The sequence below is a fragment of the Bison bison genome, unplaced genomic scaffold (genome assembly GCF_000754665.1).
Source record: "Bison bison bison isolate TAMUID 2011002044 unplaced genomic scaffold, Bison_UMD1.0 scf7180017864209, whole genome shotgun sequence".
In the NCBI taxonomy this organism is placed as follows: Eukaryota; Metazoa; Chordata; class Mammalia; order Artiodactyla; family Bovidae; genus Bison; species Bison bison.
Genome location: NW_011494781.1, coordinates 3,774,767 through 3,795,007, shown reverse-complemented (window position 1 = coordinate 3,795,007; position 20,241 = coordinate 3,774,767). Strand labels below are relative to the sequence as shown.

Here is a 20,241-nt window from a genome sequence, read left to right as displayed (position 1 = left end):
AAAGTCTGTCACTGTTTTCTTTGTTTCCCCATCTATTTGCCATGAAGTGATGGGACTGGATGCCGTGATCTTACTTTTTTGAATGTTGAGTTTTAAGCCAATTTTTTCACTCTTCTCTTTCACATTCATCAAGAGGCTCTTTAGTTCCTCCTTGCTTTCTGCCATAATGGTCATGTCATCTGCATATCTGAAGTTATTGATATTTGTCCTAGCAATCTTAATTCCAGCTTGTGCTTCATCTAGCCCGGCATTTTGCATGATGTACTCTGCATGTAATTTAAATAAATAGGATTAGGAGTCATCATTTTAAAATCTTTCTCTCAGGCCTTTGTTCAAGGTCTAATGTCTTCAGGCATCTCTACTGAGGCCTCTTTATGCATGGAGGAAGGAATTCAGTTCTTTTTTTTACTTGTAGCCCTTTCCCCTGTTCTCTTCTGGTTCCAAATTGCTGAATCCTTTGGGGTTCCCTCAGCTTTGAGATCACTTCCACATCTGGCTGATCCAACAGCCCTCCTTGATCCCTGTCTTGTCTCAGGAAGTTTCTCCCATCATGGTAAGTGATCAAAGGGGTAATTCTGGTTTTTGGCTTGTCACTTTAATCAGCCACTCTGACAACTGGCAGCTCAGCTCTGTTTCCTCCAGCTCAGCTGACCTTCTGCCAGTAACTTTAGGTTATTTTAGTTTGCTTACAAATAATCTTTTATTACTTGAAAAATAGTAATACAATAATCTTTCAATATGGCATCTGGTCCCATCACTTCATGGGAAAGAGATGGGGAAACAGTAGAAACAGTGTCAGACTTTATTTTTGGGGGCTCCAAAATCACGGCAGATGGTGATTGCAGCCATGAAATTAAAATATGCTTACTCCTTGGAAGGAAAGTTATGACCAACCTAGATAGCATATTCAAAAGCAGAGACATTACTTTGCCAACAAAGGTACGTCTAGTCAAGGCTATGGTTTTTCCAGTAGTCATGTATAGATGTGAGAGTTGGACTGTGAAGAAAGCTGAGCACTGAAGAATTGATGTTTTTGAACTGTGGTGTTGGAGAAGACTCGAGAGTCCCTTGAACTGCAAGAAGATCCAACCAGTCCACTGTAAAGGAGATCAGTCCTGGGTGTTCTTTGGAAGGAATGATGCTAAAGCTGAAACTCCAGTACTCTGGCCACCTCATGTGAAGAGTTGACTCATTGGAAAAGACTCTGGGGGCAGGAGGAGAAGGGGCCGACAGAGGATGAGATGGCTGGATGGCATCACCGACTCAATGGACGTGAGTCTGAGTGAATTCTGGGAATTGGTGATGGACAGGGAGGCCTGGCGTGCTGCAATTCATGGGGTCACAAAGAGTTGGACACGACTGAGCGACTGAACTGAACTGACTGAATCTGTCAACAATATAATTCTATATTCCATTCCCATCTTTCTGTCACATGTTATTTCTATGTATTCACAGGTTCCACAATGCATTTTTATTATTTTTGTTAAACAGTCTTAATTATATTTAAATACACACATGTGTATGCAAACATAGTAAAGAGTTTTTAAAGGGCTTTTATAATTTTCATTTTTTGTATTCTCCATCCTTTCCCACAGATCCAGTTGTCCAGCTAGTATCATTTCCCTTTAACATTTCAGCATTTCTTTTAGTGCTGGTCTACTGCAGACATTCCTGGAGAAGGAAATGGCAACCCACTCCAATTTTCTTGTCTGGAAAATCCCATGGACAGAGGAGGCTGGTAGGCTACAGTCCATGGGGTCGCAAAGAGTCGGACACGACTGAGCGACTTCACTCACTCACTGCAGACATATGCCTCAGGTTTCTGTTTTTGTTTTTTTCCTGAAAATGTCTTTATTTTGCCTTCATTTTTGAAGTGTATTTTTGTTAAAGAATTTAATTTTTTTTTTCCTTTAAACATTTTAGAGATTCATTTTATTGTCTTTTGGTTTCTGCTGTTTGTGATGGAAAGTCAAATGTTATTTGCATTGTTTGTTCTCCTATAAGTCATGTTTCCATTTTCCTCTGGTTGCTTTTAAGATTTGCTCTTTATATTTTATTATTATCAGTTTGACTCTAATGCGAGAGTTGTGGTTTTCTTGGGATTGTTTTCTTTGTAGTTTGCTGAGATTCTGGAAATTGTGGCATGATGTTTTTCAATGATTTGGGCAAAATTTCAGTCATAATTTTTTTTAAACATTTCTTCTGTGCCTCTCTCCCTCCTCTTTCTAAGGAACCAGCTACACATATATTAGAGCATTTGCTATTGTCCTACACATCTCAAGTGCACTGTTCTTTTATACCCTTTTATCTTTTGGGAGTTTAGTTTGGGTTCGTTCTCTTTAAAAAAAAAAAAAAAAATTCCGTATTTGGCTGTCTTGGGCCTTAGTTGTGGCACAAGGGATCTTCGCTGCATCATTCAGGATCTTTCACTGAGGTGCTCAGGCTTAGTTGCCCTGCAGTATGTGGAATCTTGGTTCCCCGACCAGGGATTACACCTGCATTCCCTGCCCTGAAAGATGGACCCCCAACCACTGGATCACCAGGGAAGTCCAGCTTGGGTGTTTTCAATGGAAGTGTCCTTAAGTTTATGCTCCTTTACTCAACTGTTTCCCGTCTTCTATTAAGTCTAGTGAATTCTTCATTTCTGATATTTTGTTTTTATTTCTGACTTTACTGTTGGGCTATTTTTTGTTTATAGCTTCTGTGCCCAGATGAAATTCTCAATTTCTTCATGTGTTTTGTCTGCCTTCCCAGTAGATCCTTTAGCATTTTTAGCATAGTTATTTTTAAAATTAGCCTCTTTCTTTGAGACAATGGTAGATTTCTATCAGTTGTAAGAAATATAGAGTGAACATATGACCCTTTACCCAGTTTCCCTGTGATAAAATCTTGTAAAATTGTGGAACAATATCACAGCATGGATATTGACATTGACACAATCAAGATATAGAATATTTGCACCACCACAGTAGTCCCTCCTAGTACCCGTTACAGCCATCTCCCCCAATCCCAGCCCCTGAACCTAGGCAACCACTAACCCGTTCTCCATAATTCTGTCATCTCAAGAATGTCATATAAATGAAATCATACAGTATGTAACCATTTAGGATTGGCTTTTAAAAATTCATATCATTCCATTGTAATTCATATACATTACATATATCAATAATACAATCTTTTTTTTTAAAAAATTGCTGAATAGCATTCTATTATATCAAAGTTCCTGCCTGATATATACACTTGTTTGTTGTTGTTCTTGTTTAGTCATTAAGTTACCTTGAGCCACCGAGGAAGCTGATACATACACTTCTATATGTAAAATATGTAGTTGATGGGCAGCTGCTGGATAGCACAGGGAGCTCAGCTCAGTGATCTCTGACGACCTAGAGGGGTGAGATGGGATACAGGGAGGCTTAAGAGGGCGGGGATATATGTATACTTACAGCTGATTCATGTTGTACAGCAGAAGTTAACATAATATTGTAAAGCAATTATGTTGTTGTAGTTTAGTTGCTAAGTTGTGTCTGACTCTTTGAGACCTGATGTACTGCAGCATGCCAATTATACTCCAATTTAAAAAACAAAAGATCTTTCTCCATCTCTACCAAGAAAATAATTTCCTATCTAATTATTCCAACCTTTGGAATATTTCTGTATCTCCTCCTAATGAATGTTTCCTCTCATGATCAAGGGTCAATTTTCCTGCTTCTTTTGTGCCTATATATATATATATTTTTTGTATCCTGGATATTTTGTATAAAATAAAAGCAATAGCTAAAATAAGTAATATTTGCCTCAAGAAAAGAGCATTCTCCTGTCAAAATGTTAGAATTAGGGGCTGGATCAATCTGATGTGTAGTTGAGCTGGGTATGGGCTTTGTTGGGGCTTTATCTGATTCAGCACACCACTGGCTTCTAATATTTGGGGGATTAGGCCCTTCTCATTAGAAAAGCCTAGGGTTTCAACATCAGTGAGCTTCTGGAGATTTTTTTTTGTATATTATTGTCATGTTGCTAGCTTTTCTAACTGTGGAATATATATCTCTGATTTACAATCCTTGTGGAAGGAGGGTAACTAAGGAAATGTCTTTTCTCTGTCATTCTGCTCCTGGCTTTCTAATCCAGGGGATATCTCTCTATTTTGCTGCTCTGCCTCCATCTTTTGGAAGACAGCTGCCTTGCTTTATATAAAGGCCTGCAAAGTCCCAGGGGGATTTCTCTCAGCCAAGTCCGTGCTCTGACTCTGATGTATTGTCCCTGAGCACATTGTCAAGTCCTATAGAAAGGGTTGGCAGTTGGAGCGAGACTTACTCTGTCGCTGGAGTTTCTCAGAATTCTAATCTATCAAGCCAGCCCATGCACATACATTAAAAGTACATTAAATTTTCTGTGGATTTCTCTATTTTTCCCCTATGGGTTTTTTTTGTTGTTGTTGCTTTGCCGTGACTGAAAGTCATTGTGTAGGAGTGAAAATATCTTCTAAGAGGAGCTTGTCACTTGCTAGAGTTTAATTCATTTAGATTCTTTGCATTCTTGGCAATCTAATGAGTTTAAAGAAACAAAAGAAAACAAAAAGCACTTCTGTCCACCTGAAGGGCTTGACAGTTTCTAGTTTTGCTTCAGTTCAGTTCAGTCGCTCAGTCATGTCCGACTCTTTGTAAATCCTAACTATGAAGTAATTTTTTTTCTAGGGAGCAATATATATCAGTCTCCTTGTTCTCCCTCTGCACTTTATTCTCATTCTTTTGAAAAGATCCTTTTTCATGTTCATTTGAGGTAAAGTTTTCGATGCCAAAGCATTCTGTTTGCAGGACTCAGAGAGGGGATTAGCAGTGAAGTCATCTGTTCCTTACAGAAAGATGTTCATCAGTTCTCCCTGTTTTCATCCCCACCTCTCACCCCTCCTATTCTCCATTGCCCTTGACTTTTCAAGGGCTCTAGGTGGAAGATTGTGATGTCTTCCTTAGATGTGTTAATATCATTCATGCATATTTTGACTGCTGCTTTGTCAACCTTGGTTCATTATTTTTATGAAACTTACCACCTTGCTTTATAGTTTCTAGAGATTTGTTGAACACTCCTAGGGATCTTGAATTAGAAGATTACATCAGGATATATGCTAACTAACCGAAGAGTTAGGGCTGAATCCCAAGCAGCCTGATTCCTGGTTCAGTTTATTTTTCATTAACACTATTACTGCCTTGTTTCATTCTCCCATATTTCTTTCTGTATTGAGGTTTCCTGAAGGCATTACTGAAGAATCATCCAAGATGCCACACTGTAACAGTGGTTCAGCTGACAGCTACCCAAGCAAGTGCTCTTATTGATGAGCCAGAACATAGCCAAGATACAGGCCTGACTCCATTTCAGATATAGCTTCTTTGAGAATCACTGGAAGATGAAAAGGGGAACTTGTTTCATTCTCAAGCCAACTATAGGGCCAATGAAGTTGGTGAGCAAGCACCTTTTCTTGGAGGTTATTATGTAGGGGTCTACTCCATGGGTCTCCTTTGGTCCCTGAAACCTGAGAAGATATTAATTAGACTGTTGAAAAGAGATGTGATGAATAGCCCTTTGCAGGTCCAATTAAAACTTTATGATTCAGACATAATGGTAACCCATGTTGCCATCAGTACTCCAAATGTCAGTCTGATTTTGTAGAGGTGTATGTAGCACCTGTTATCACTGGATCCTAGTCAAAGAAGGCTGCCTTCAGGGAACCTGCTTTCTCCCTCTAGGTGAATAGAATTACCATGGTTATTGTCATCTTTTTTCCTCCCTCTTTTGAATCCCTTCTCCTCCTAGAAGTTTGTCTTAAAAATGGATATATAGAGAGTATTCCTTTCCTGATTTAGAATCAGAGTTAACTTTCAAACAGAACAAGAATATGGTGATAGCTTTAGTCCAACTCAGGCTTTATCTCAGCAATTCTGGAGCCTAAGGATATGGCAGTAGTTTATTAGAGTGCCTGCATTTTGAAATTTCCATAGCTTTGGATTTATGTGAAATTCATTCACAGTGAAACCTGGCTATCTGAAGACCCTCATCCTGTTATGGAACTGTGTCCCAGGTTTTTTTGGGAGTTCTGTCATGTCTGAATTTTAATTTAGGCATAGGTCATTACTTGACTGCCACAGTAAACTGATGATATAATGAATTGAAATATTGTAAAAAACACAGAGGATGCAAAGGAACTCTATACCCTTTAGTTGCATAAATATTGCATATTTATAGGATATTCCATAAACCAGCAGCTAATATAACATGCTTCCTAATGGCTATAGAATTTATCATAATTTCTCATAGTAATCTCAACATATTAATAAGTGGTTCAAAACATCTGTTGCTACATTCTTCAGAGTTTATTATGGGGCTGGATGAAGCAAAGTTAATTTCCTAGAAATAGCCCTCAGTAGGTCCAGGTTTAAGGTGTGTGTAAGGTAGCTTTGATCTGGAATCAGGATGTATTTCCTCTATTATTTTTTTTTTCTAATAGTCACCTTCTAGAACTGAGACAAGGAGACCCTAAGTGTTAGAGGTAGTTTCTGACAACATGGAGTTTTAGGTGGCACAGAAGGGAAAAAAGCTTTCCTTTGCAAATTCACCATGATCCATGCACTTCTTTTGGGTAAATTTGAAATTTTTTATACTCAGTATTTAGCATAACTTTATTGTGTATAGGGATCAAGAAGTAAGTGACACAAACTTCCTTGCCTCTAATATTCAGTTAAGAATCTGAATATTTGTGCAGGGCTTTCACCTTGGGATTATGTGCTGGTTTAGGTTGTGCTAAGAGGTATAAACCCTCTTAGACTTGTGTGTGCTGGGTCTCCTGATTTGGGTGTTTATTTTGTTGGGGTACAAAAAAGGGTTGTGTTGTGTAGGGCCAAAAGAGTCAAGTCTCAAAGAAGTTCTCAACAACATTTTTCCAGAATAAGATGCTCAGCATTCTTAAGTACTGTCAATTAGAAGATGCAAAAACATTCCTATTCACGTATTCAAATAGTATTTTTAAACCAAGATATATTCAATATCACTTTATTTCTTCTCTTCTCTAGGTGAGAAAATATAGCAATATTTTGTTTTGAAAATTCCCAATACTCCTTTAAACCAAGTCCCTCTTCTCAGATATGGATAGGGTCAGGCTTTCTTAGCTAAAATCACTTATGCCATAATAGAGTATCCCCAATAAGGGCATAATAAAGTATTTTCAATATGTGGGCTCTACTGTATTTTGGAAGCAAGCTGCCTACACAGTAAGTATAGAATGATACCCTGACCATCCCCATTTTGGTGTAAAATGTCATCACTGTACAGTCAGATGAGTATAACAGAGCAATGTTAGGTCAGGATTTTAGATAAGATAATCATTTCAATACATTTTTTTCTTTTTAAAGCCATATGCTTCTTTGAGAACCCAATTAAATCTGTGGGCATGCTCATCCGTAAAATGTACATATAAACATACATAGTCTTGCACATAATTTCAGGACCTTCACTGATTTCCTGATGCCTATGTGTGTATCTCTTTATAGGTTAAGAAGCCATGGCCTAATTTCTATGGCTTTCTTTACTCCAACACTATAGAAATGACTCATTATGAGTCCTCAGGGCCCTGATTCTAGAGACTGAACATTGTCAATGAACATGGTTTCCAATGAAACTTCTGAATATTATGCTTCATTATATATTCAATCAGCTTTAATTCTGCCCCAGATACAAGGCTGAAAATGTGGAGATTCTATTGGAAATTTATACCTAACTCTAAAATTTGTGGTGCGTTTCTCCTTTGTGTTATCAGTATTCTGTTTTTCTCACCTTCCCTTCATACTCAGTTCTGTGGGGTTTGTTTTTGTTTTCTTCCCAGAAGACGGTTATCTCCCAGGCGTAATTGATTGGTTTGGTGGTATTGGTGGATTGACTGAAATCCAGGCCAGTCTCCTGGCCAGTCATGGCTTTGGTGCCGTGGCCTTGGCCTATGATAACTATGAAGACCTGCCTTTCAGAGTGGAGAAAGTAGATTTGGAATATTTTGAGGAAGCTGTCAACTTTGTCCTGAGACATACTAAGGTAAATTTTGTCTTTTTAGTCAGTTTTGGTCCCTAGTTTTCAATAACCATGATATTCTATGACTTCTTTTAACTTCTAAGTGTGATTTACCCTCAGTGAACTTGAAATTCTATTCACATAATTTATTTTGCATCCTATGTCTTCAGCTCAGAAATATGAAATACATAGTTAGTCTGTGTCCTTCATGGAATCAGAGGCATTGGCTTTGGATTCAGACATAAATGGCTTTCACTTCTGGCTCCATACCATCTGGTTGTGGGAATTTGGGCAAGTTGCCAAGTTTCTAATCCTCAGTTTCATCATCCGTTAAAAAATATTGTAATGGCACTACTTCACAAGGTTATTGTGAGAATTAAAGGGAATACTAAAAGCCAAGTCTTATTAGAGTAACTGACAACACTAAACACTCAATAAATCTGATGAATTATTATTATTATCACATTCTCTGATAATTATTAAATCACCATACTTAACCAGGTAGAAAATCTGTATTTATTTGAATAGAGGGTCTGAATTTTTAGTTACTTGACACATCTTAAACATAATGCTGTAGTACTTTCTAACCCATGTAACTTCTTAAAATTTTACAATGTGCTTTGCTGCTTGCTGTAAGAGAGTTGACTCATTTTAGCCCTTATTTATTGTTAATATCTTTTTCTTAATAAGAATTAATCTATGAATTAAGACTCTGTATTACATCCTTTTTCATATAAGGATCATCAAAATATGGTCAAGTTGACATTGTAAGATGAACAACAATTGCTGACAATCTACTAATGTGTTGACTTTTTAAATAGGTATTTTTGATGAATATAATGGAATTGTTCTTGAATTATCAAATAGGCATTGTTATCATTGTGCTAGTCCTCTTGTTGGCTTAAATAAGAATTTAAGAGGTTATGCAATTCTGCTTCTCACTCTTTTAACTTGGGTCTGCTTGTAGGTACTGGTGACTTTTCTATCATTGTTTCCACCAATTTACATAGAGAGCTGTTGGGGTCCTTTAATGGACCAGGACCTGGCGGTCCAGAGGCAACGATAAGAAAGTGAAAGAGAGAGAGAGGCTGATACTTCCTAGTTTATGCAGAGAAACAATAAAGCCCTTGACACAGGACTTGCGTCTCTCACGAAGGCACGGGGAACCCTCTCGAGGTGGGGTGAAGGCACAGGGTGCCTTCTCAAGAGTCTTAGAAGCCCGAGCAGGAGAGTGAGCAGGATGGGTCTCTGCACTCCAAAGAATCAGCCGAGGAGAGAGAGAGAGAAAGAAAGAAAGAAAGACACCAGAACCCAAGCTCTGATGGAGCAAAGGTGCTTTAATGATTTCTCTGTGAGTATATAAAGGCTGTGGTACAAGAAGTTTCTTTCCACAATCAGAAAACCAAATGTACAGCAACTGTCACCAAGGGAACAAGGGATTAATAATGGTCACAAGGTCAGGAGACAATCCATATCTCAAGAAAGGGGATCAAGACTAAACAGTTTTGTCATAAAGAGAATGTTTATTAAAGGAGATTCAAGGCTGTCTCACACAATGACCTCAGTTCCTGGGAGCAACGTGCTGTTCCGCTTAAAAAGAAACAAAGGACTTGTGAGAAACAGCACGTAGGAATCCTCCCGTTAAACATTCCCTGATAGATAGCTAGTTAGTGACTAAGCCAGGCCTGGAAACCAGATTTCTTTCCTAAGCTCTAAGTACTTTTTATTAAACTTGCTTCACACTGTCTGTTCCTCAGAAGGCTAGACCTCAGATATTTCAATTCCTTGGAAGTCTTTTTTCTCCCTTTGTTGATTTGAAGTGTCTTCCAAAGGCCTCTAAATTCCCTGATCCAAAATTTGGTGGCAGAAGTTGTAATAAGAGTTAATGTTCTGTCAAAGGCCAGAAATAAATTTAAAAAAAGCCTGCATATATATCTGAGTCTTTTTGTTGTTGTTGCTCATCCATGATATACTGGCTTTACTTTATTTTCCATGGCCAAATCCATTCTGAATTCTCATCTCTCCTGCCATACCTGTGACTCAGTATATTTTATATTGACATAGAATTTCAGAACTTGAAAGGTTCTTTTAAACCAAATTAGGGGTGAGGGTGGAAGTTCAAGCTACTTCTCTAACTATGCAGGATAGAAAATGGAGAGTACATATGACTCACTCAATTTGTTTCATTTTTTCCTTTGCTGTAAGAACTTCTGACATTTCTGTCAACTAGATACAAGTGGTATATTCATTCATATTTTTCTAAATAATAAGAAAAAACCCAAACATTACTTAATAAAATTTTTTTTCTAAGAAAATCTAGGGAATCAATATGACTTTAGAAGAGATGTGACTCCCTGAATCTATCCTTGCATGGGGTCAGTGCTCAAGCAGAATGAAGGCTTTATTTTGCACTTTTTTTTAAAAAAAAAGATCTTTAACTCCTTCTTCCCTTTTTTTTTTTTTTTTTTTTGCTCTCCCATACCAAGTTGGTAACTAGGAGTTGTATATTCTACCCTCATAAATAACTCATGGACACGTTTCCTTTTTATCACCACCAGTAATTAAAAAAGCTACCTTCTTTCTTACCTGTACCATTGCAGTAGGCTTGACTTTTCTGCCTCCATTTTTGCAAGTCAGAGTTATAAGACTAGGTTTTTCTAGAGCACAATTATTTTACTCATTTGCTTAACAGTCTCTCAATTTACTATAGGATAAAGGTCAGGATTCCTAGCATTTTTAATAAAGTTTTTCATAATCTGACTTATATATATGTGTGTGTATGGTTAGTTGCTCAGTCATGTCTGACTCTTTGCAACCCTTGGACTGTAGCCCTCCAGACTTCTCTGACCATGGGGATTCTCCAGGCAATAATACTGGAGTGAGTTGCCATGTGCTCCTCCAGGGGATCTTCCCAACCCAGGGATCGAACCCACGTCTCTTACCTTGCAGGCAGATTCTTTACCACCTGAGCCACCAGAGAAGCCCAAGAATACTGGAGTGGGTAGCGTATTCCTTCTCCAGGGGATCTTCCCACCCCAGGAATCAACCTGGGGCCTCCTGCATTGCAAATAGATTCTTTACTACTTATGCCTTATCTTACGCTTCTCTTTAAAATTTCTCCTGATTCTTCTCTGTGTAAGGAAGAGAATCAAAGCTGTTTATTAGCATGTTCTTCCAAGCCATTCCCTGTCAAGTTGCTATTTTCCTTTTCAGCCTTATTTTACTACTTCCTGTTTTGTACTTTAAACTCAAGTAATAAAGAACTACTGTGGTCCCCTGAATGCACTGCTTCTGAGTTTTAGCAGGTGTTCTTCCCATGGTGAATCGACTAGGAATGCTTTGGCTGTGTTTTCAGAAAAGTCACTGAGGGTGGCTTAAGCAGCATCAACATAAGGCATTTTATTTTCTCATGTAACAGACCTGGAGATAGGTGTTTCCAGCTTTAGTTTGGAGACTCATAGGAGTTTCTGAACAAGGAGACTGGACTGACATTTCTGTAATTTCCTGGCTTTCTCCTCAAGATCACAAGATGGCTGTTGCATTTCAGGCATTAAATCAACATGCCAGCATTATAAGCAGGAAAAAATGGTCAGGAAACTTGGCTTTCTCCTCATGATTCTATTCTATTTTATGTCGGGGGAAAAAGCCAAGATCATAGGTAAAATGTACTGTCTTTCCAGGAGAGGCTTGAAAACGATGTAGCAAAGGTGAATGGATTCACATCCATCAGAATTTTTCTTTTGAGACTAGATACATTGCTATGCCCTGAAAAAACAAGGCCATGTTAGCTTTAAAACTGGAGACTGGCCCCTGTCTAGGCAGCTAACAATGTCTACTATACTTAACATAGAATGCCATTTCTTCTTGTTTGCTCTAATTTTTTTTTTTTTTTACATAAATACTCAACTTATAGCCCATTTCTTCTGAGAATCTTTTTTTTCTTAATTTTTATTGGAGTATAGTTAATTTACAGTGTTGTGTTAGTTTCAGAAAATATAGTAAAGTGAATCAGTTATGCATATACATATATGCACTTTTTTTTTTTTTCAGATTCTTTTCCCATTTAGGCCACTATGTAGTATTGAGTAGTATTCCCTATGCTATGCAACAGGTTCTTATTAGTTATTTATTTTACGAATAGTTATGTCTGATTCTGCCTTCTGGGTTGGCAGGCTTGCCTATGTGCATTATTTTAGCATAGAATTTATGCTGCTGCTGCTGCTAAGTTGCTTCAGTCGTGTCCGACTCTGTGAGACCCCATAGATGGCAGCCCACCAGGCTCCCCCGTCCCTGGGATTCTCCAGGCAAGAACACTGGAGTGGGTTGCCATTTCCTTCTCCAATGCATGAAAGTGAAAAGTGAAAGTGAAGTCGATGAGTCTTGTCCAACTCTTAGCGGCCCACCAGGCTCCTCTGTCCATGGGATTTTCCAGGCAAGAGTGCTGGAGTGGGGTGCCATTGCCTTCTCCAGTATGGATGTTAGAGTTGTACTATAAAGAAGGCCGAGTGCTGAAGAATTTTGAATTACAGTGTTGGAGAAGACTCTTGAGAGTCCCTTGGACAGCAGAGAGATCCAACCAGTCCATCCTAAAGGAAATCAGTCCTGAATATTCATTGGAAGGACTGATGCTGAAGCTGAAACTCCAATACTTTGGCCACCTGTGTGAAGAACTGACTCATTTGAAAAGACCCTGATGCTGAGAAGGATTGAAAGCGGGAGGAGAAGGTGACGACAGAGAATGAGATGGTTGGCGGCATCACCAACTCAATGGATGTGAGTTTGTGTAAACTCCAGGAGTTGGTGATGGACAGGGAAGCCTAGAGTGCTACAGCTCATGGGGTTGCAAAGAGTCGGACACAACTGAGTGACTGAACTGAACTTAATCACTCTAAGGCAAGTTTGGTGTTCCTGTCACAGGATCCAGCTGCTGGCTAGAATACCCTATGGGTCAGTGGTGGTCCTTGTGTTTTGGGGTGAGTACCCCAAGGGCATCTCCTTCCTTTTCAAAAAAGGTAAAAGGAAATCTGATCATTGGAATGCCCCAAGAAAGGTGAGTTCATCAAGCTCTCTTTTAAGGCCTTAGAAGCCATGTTCTCTGGTTTTTCCTCTTAAATTGGGCTGGGGTTGTTATTCTTGAATAAAACACAAAGAGATTTGGCCATAAGAGAGAAATTTGAAATCTAATTTCAGCATAACCAACTATTGCAAGAAAATGTCACAGATGGTGTTTAGTTTTGGGTTTGGGGAAACTCTGGACACTATAAAGTCTATCTGGATCTAGGTGTAGTCCCTGTTCTAATATCAGATGCCCTAAATATCAACCTGGGTTTGAACAAACTGCAATTTTCCTTTGAAATTTTGGTGGCTTTATATCCCTTTGAAGCTAATACTTTAGCAAGTGTATGCTGCCTTTCTCTGAGGAGGCTTGAGAAGAAGAGCAAAGAAGCAAATCATCCACACACTCTGTCATCCAGACCAGCCTTCAGGAATTGAGAAATAAGGACTCTCAGTGAAACCTGAGACATTAGTGTCCAGGTGAATTCTTTTTCTTTCCAAATAAAGGCAAAATTTAATGGCTGGCTTCATCAACTGGAGTACTAGAGAATGCACTGCATAAATCAATTATGGTAAAGAGTTTACTTCTAGTGACAGTGGATATTAGTAACATATAAGAGTTAGGAACAACAAGGCATCGAGGGATGTGTTGTTTATTACCTGGAGATTCTGGGTGAACATCCATCCTGGGTCCTAGGTTTTCTCACAGGTCAAGTAGAAATATTAGAAAGACTAGTACAAGGGATAATGAGGTCTTGAGACTTGCAGTCTTCCATTAAGGGCTTCTTTACTTAAAAGGTATTGATTAATGCCAGAAAGAGGTTTTGAGGGACCTATCTGAGTCATGATGGGAGGTGTGCTGTGAATTTTGCCAGGGTCAGTTACAGATTTTTGTCCAGAGGAAAGTCATAGCTAATTCAATAGAACAAATAATCAGTGTTCTGAGAATCAGCTCTAGGACTCAGAGCTGAAGCAATGAAAAGATGTCAAAGGGTCATTTAATTTATGTGATTGGTTACTTTGATGACTACTGTCAAATGCTAGAATTATTTTCCCATTTCGGGATAAAGAAATTCTGGCATGATGCTTATCTAAGAAGTCTGGACCTAATAAATGAATAAGGGCAGAGGAGCTAAGGAGAAAAGGATATGTATCTCTCAAAGGGCCTAAACTAAAGGGAATAGGTTCAGAAACAGGAAGCTCTTTGGGGTTCACTAGAGATCCCAAATTTGAATTGTTTTAGTACTCCGAGGCAGGGGCTACTTTATAGTAGTGGTGCTGAGCACCGAGATTATGGTTCTGGTGTTACTTAGAACAGGAAGAGACCCATCCTCAAGCTGAGGAAATGTTTCTCCCATTCTATTAAGAGGGAAGGTGGGAAAGAGACCCTGGAGTCCCCCCCCAAACCCTATTATTGAGAACTGGGAGAACATTAGAAAGACTGGCTAGAGGGCAGAAGGTGTTTAAAACTAGGAGGGTTTTGGTTTTCATTTAGGGACTATCATTTGCTGGAGTTTAAGAATTTCAGTGGTCTTTCATTTTTGTGACTCATTTAGAGTGTGAGAGAGAGAGAGTTTGCCAGATTAACTAAACTCTGGAGTGGAAAATTCTAGTTTCCCATTCCATATTGGTTCTTTTTACTAGAAAGGAAATGTTCTGGTTTAGTCCATTAATAATAAACATAAAGTTAAAAGCTATCTGGGTGGAATCAACCTTTAAAAGATCAGAATTTTCTTTTAAAATAATCTGAAGTTGATTGTAATAGTCATGAGCAGATTCATCAGGTTTTCATGTTAAAAGTCTGAATTTTGTTCCAATCAATAGGCTTTAAAAAAGTCACCTAGCAATTGCCCAAACTTGATCATATAAGTTAGTAGGTTGGTCTCTGTGTTGTAATCTTAGGTGTTGATGGAAATAATCAATAAACTACTTGTAATAGGAATAGAAAAGAGTTTTTTTGAGCCAAACTGAAGACTATAACCCAGGAGACAACCTCTCAGATTATTCTGAGAAACTGATTGAAAAATGGTTTTTAGCATAGCTACATATTTTGTCAGAACAAAGAACATACATCAAACATGACAGGGGTATATTCCTTCAAGTTTCCAAAATAGACAGATTTAGTATATATAGAGTGAGACAGTAAGACCTGGTGTCTGGGAAGGGAAACATCTTCCAGGGAGTGTTAATATGGATGTCCTAAGAAGAGAGTTTTTCCCCTTATCTTCAAAACAGACATTCTTTACCTTGATGGTTAAAGCAGATGTGCTGTATGTGTATAACAAGCTATTTTAATTCACACAAAGTTCAGGCTGCTGTGTATAAGCCAAAATTACTTCCCCACGCCTCAATGTTTGAAAATTGTCTCCATCAGAGGGAAATTTCAGGATTTTCCCATTTGGGGGTTTTCATCTAATCCTGGGCTTGTCCTTTACTGACAAGCATATGAAACTAGCAGGTGTAAGTTATAAAAACAAGATTGATAAGTTTGAATAACGATGTTAAATTTTTCACAAAATTTGTGAGCATCTTTGGTTATTTTGGGAAAATCTTTGACTATGGCTCACAGTTCAGCTTTAGTTCAGGAAATATAAATGAAGGCTCTGCATCCTCAGAAGGCTTAGTTTTAAAAGGACTAGCTTTGATAAAAGACTCCCTTCTTAGGAATTTCAAAAATTACCCATAATGGCCATTGATATTCTGAATTGCCTTTGGTTAGGTCAGTCCATTAGCATGAGGAAAAATAAAGATTTTAAACATAAAATTGACTAGAATCTCAGTGTGTGTGGGGGGGGGGCGGGGTGCCCTCAAGATATATAGATAACTAGGATACAATTTCTCAGAGACTTTTTCTCTAGAATAAAAGAATAATTTTCCAACAGCTTCAACAATTTATATCTTAAACAGTTCAGTTTTAACAGCTTGCAGCTCAAACTGTCTGCAGGCCTAATACCCGCCAGTCCTGAGGGAACAGCTTGGTCCTGGAGGAGCCAGGCCTAAGGCTTCCCAGCTAGTTCCTATGAAACCGCGCCCGTTCCAAAGGTACAGGCTGATGGCTGAGTGTCAGTGAACTGACTCAGTTTGAGTGAAACAACCCCTGTACCTGAAGGAACTGGGCTGACAGCTTCTCAGCCAATTTCAGCTGAAGCAGTCTGATCTCAGAATAAGATTGAACTGCCAAGAGTATTTGCATACAGAACAAAGCTTTAACCAGAAAGAGTGAAACCTAAAAACAGATCCCTGATACAACCTGAAGAGCTTTGGGTACAAAGAGGGGTCAACTGAAAAAAGAAAAACACAACCTGAAAGTTGAGAATTATGTTTTATTTGGTGGACAAACTGAGGACCTTTAAGCCGAGGGGGCAGCTTCTCAGATAGCTCTGAGGAACTGCTCTCTAGAGGTAAGGGAGAAGCCAGGATATGTAAGAGTTTTTCAACAAAAACCAGGTTTTTGCAAGCCAGGTTTTACTGATCAAAAGATTACTATTTATTAAAGAAAACCAGTCATCTCAAATTAATGAATTTGTACTTTTCTACATATAGGAAGATACAAGAATCTGGGTTCACTGAAATCATTCCTTTGATATACACATCAACCGTCTAGGACCAGCATCCTGTTTGTTTCCATCCTGAGTTCCCTCAGGGTTCTCTGTCGGAGGAGGGGCTATAATGGCTAATGGCTTAATGGCCACCACATCCTTTTTCTACTGATGTGGCAGACAGCATTCTTAGTCCACAGACTACAAAGGCTAGAATCAGGAGAAAGATGTACAGGGTCAGTGAGAAAAGGAATGAGCAATAAAGGGCTCAACTGTGGATACCTCACCTCTTTGCTCATTAGCCCGAGAGTCTTTGGGGGTTTCCTCTGGTCCTTGTGGTGGTGGATTAGTCACTAAGTCGTGTCCCTATGGACTGTGGCCTGCCAGGCTCCTCTGTCCATGGGATTTCCCAGATTGCCATTTCCTTCTCCAGGGGATCTTTCTGACCCAGAGATGGAACCTAGGTCTCTTGCATTGCAGGCAGATTCTTTACCACTGAGCCACCAGGGAAGCTCTCTGGTTCTTGTATGGGCCACCAAATGTTGACCTAAAACAAATAGAATGCCAGATGCTTTTCCAGCAAAGATGAGGTTATTCAGGATCAGCAGAAATTGCAAGTTGAGGTCTAGAACCATGGTGAACCACATGCAAGTCCCTGCACAGCAGGGGAAGGATTTCCTGGAGGGGAAAAGGAAGATGGGAGGGCTTACAGTAAGCAAAGAACCCAAGACTTTTCATTGACTGAGTCCTTGCTGGAAAGAAGAGGAGCCTTTCTACCTGTTGGGCTTTGCCACTGTTGCAGAAATGAGAGCTCCTTCCACTGGTCTCCAGGTTGTATTAATATTTACTTGAGGTTTCTGTATTAATTTTTTTACAGGTCCTTGGGCCAGGCATTGGGGTAGTCTCCATATGAAAGGAGCAGAGATTGGCCTCTCCATGGCTATTCACCTAAAAGAAGTCACAGCCACCGTGCTTATTAATGAGCCCAACTTTATTCTTGACATTCCACAGATATATCATGATCAGATAAATCAGCCCTTGCCATTCTCTCCTCCTCTACTATCCATCAGTGCCTTAGGGTTAGTAAGGTTATAGCACATATTTGAGGAAACTAGAGCTGAAGCCAGTGAGACTTCTTTTCTCTCCATTGAAAAGACCCAGGGACATTTTCTCTTCATTGTGGGAGAAGCAGATAAGAATGTCAGTAGGGAAAGCATATGCAGAGCAAGCACAGAACATCTGAGGAGACGTGGGAGGAACAACTACACTCTGCTGTCTTACTTTGGAGTGGGTCACCTGATACAGCCTCCCCCCCGGCCCCAACTCCCTTGCTGTGCCTCCAGGATCTCTAATCTCCACTTCTCCATGCACTGAGGAGGAGATTCCTTTTCCCACACACAGCTGGACATGAACATTCTTGGAAGGAAATCCAGAAGTTTCTCAGGAAACACCTTATTCCAGTTGTGACCCATCATCTCCGAGAAGAGCAAATATTCCTAGAAATAGAGAAGGAATAGGATGCTTTACCAGACCTTCACTTGATTTTCATGGAACAATAGAACCAGGTGCTGACAAATGGATTTCTTAAAACCCAAATTAATGTGCTTTTTAACACAACATTGTAAATCAACTATACTTAAATAAAATACATTTTAAAATATGCTTAGTTTTCTCATATTTGAAAATATGCTCACGGGACTTCACTGGTGGTCCAGTGACTAAGACTCCATGCTCCCAATGCAAGGTGCCTGCATTCATTCCCTGGTGAGGGAACTAGATCCCACATGCTGCAACTAAGAGTTAGCACGCTGCAAGTAGACAGAGCATACATGCCACAGCAAAGACTGAAGATCCTACATGCTGGAACTAAGCCCCAGAGCCGCCAAATAAATAAATAAGTATTTTAAAAAAGAAAGAAAAAACTATGCTCATGGTTACTTCATTGGTTTGGAAAACTGCTGCTGCTGCTGCCAAGTCGCTTCAGTCGTGTCCAAGTCTGTGCGACCCCATAGACGGCAGCACACGAGGCTCCCCCGTCCCTGGGATTCTCCAGGCAAGAACACTGGAGTGGGTTGCCATTTCCTTCTCCAATGCATGAAAGTGAAAAGTGAAAGTGAAGTCGCTGAGTCTTGTCCGACTCTTAGCGACCCCATGGACTGCAGCCCACCAGGCTCCTCCATCCATGGGATTTTCCAGGCAAGAGTGCTGGAGTGGGGTGCCATTGCCTTCTCCGTTTGGAAAACTAGACCTGAGTAAAAAATATATTAAGACAATATGGAAGCAGTTACGGAGGTAACATTGAATCAGCCTACAATCAATAATTCAACAAAAGCTAACTAAAGAAAATATTTTTATGTGTCTAAACATATACAGCATTTTTCAAGAGAAGCAATCTAAGATTCACAGAATTTCAGTTTAGGAAAGTAGTTTTGATAGTTATGATGGTGTAGGTTATGTGCTTCCAGATTGGGGGCCAGCAGAGAAGGGGGCAACAGAGGATGATATGATTGGATGGCATCACTGAATCAATGAACATGAGTTTAAGCAGATTCCAGGAGATAGTGAAGGACAGGGAAGCCTGGCATGCTGCAGTTCATGGGGTTGCAAAGAGCTGGACATGACTTAGTAACTGAACAACAATAAGACTCTTTCTAGCAAAGGACTAGATAGTAAATATTTTTGACTGTGTAGTCCATAAGGTCTCTGTCACTATTATTCAGTCCTACTGTTATAGCACAAAAGCAGCCTTAGGATGTAATGAATGATTGTATTCGTGTTCCAATTAAATTTTATTTATGAACACTGAAATTCAGATTTCATATAATTTTTACATGATGGATAATCAAGGTGAAGATGAATCAGTAGGAAAGTATTCTGAATCATTTTGTAGGTATGATGGGGAGCCAATATAGAATAATAGAAGTAACATGAGGCCACTTCAGTTTTATCTGCCTAACTTCTTTATTTTCTTTACTTTTGATACCTTCTGTTTAGAGTGAAAATATTCCATTCAGTATGAGTGGGGTTTTTAGCCTCCTTCCTCTGTCACTCATAGAAGTTTTCACATTTCTCGACCTGGCCAGTCAGAGTACTTCTCTAGGAATTTCCTGGTGGTCCTGTGGTTAAGACTCTATGCTTTTACTGCAGGAGATGCAGGTTTGATCCCTGGTGAGGAACTAAGATCTAACCCCAATTCTAACATTAAATAAGATCAAACATTTTTTTGTGGGTTCTTTTGGGGGATCAGGTATTATGTCAATTTTGTACTTGTTTCATAAAAAGAATTCAGAAGTTTTCCTTCTTTCCTATAGTAGTTTAATTAGGACAGAAATTATCTCTTTTTAAAAGCTAGTTGCCCTATCCGGGGTATTACATTTTTCCTAGTAATTTTTTTAATACATCCTGGATTTTTATTGATACTTAGTATATTGTATCTTGTCTATATTATGGTAGATATTTTCAGTCCAAACAACTTCTATATACATATGTGTGTGTGTGTGTGTGTGTATATATGTATATAAAGGGCTTCCCTGATGGCTCAGTTGGTAAAGAGTCCACCTGCAATGCAGGAGACCTGGGTTCAATCCCTGGGTTGGGAAGT

General features: G+C 39.2%; 1 pseudogene; it reads left to right on the top strand.

Annotated features, from left to right (window-relative positions):
- The first annotated feature begins 550 nt into the window (after positions 1–550).
- Positions 551–18,245, top strand: LOC104992090 (annotated as a pseudogene).
- Positions 18,246–20,241: the final 1,996 nt, after the last annotated feature.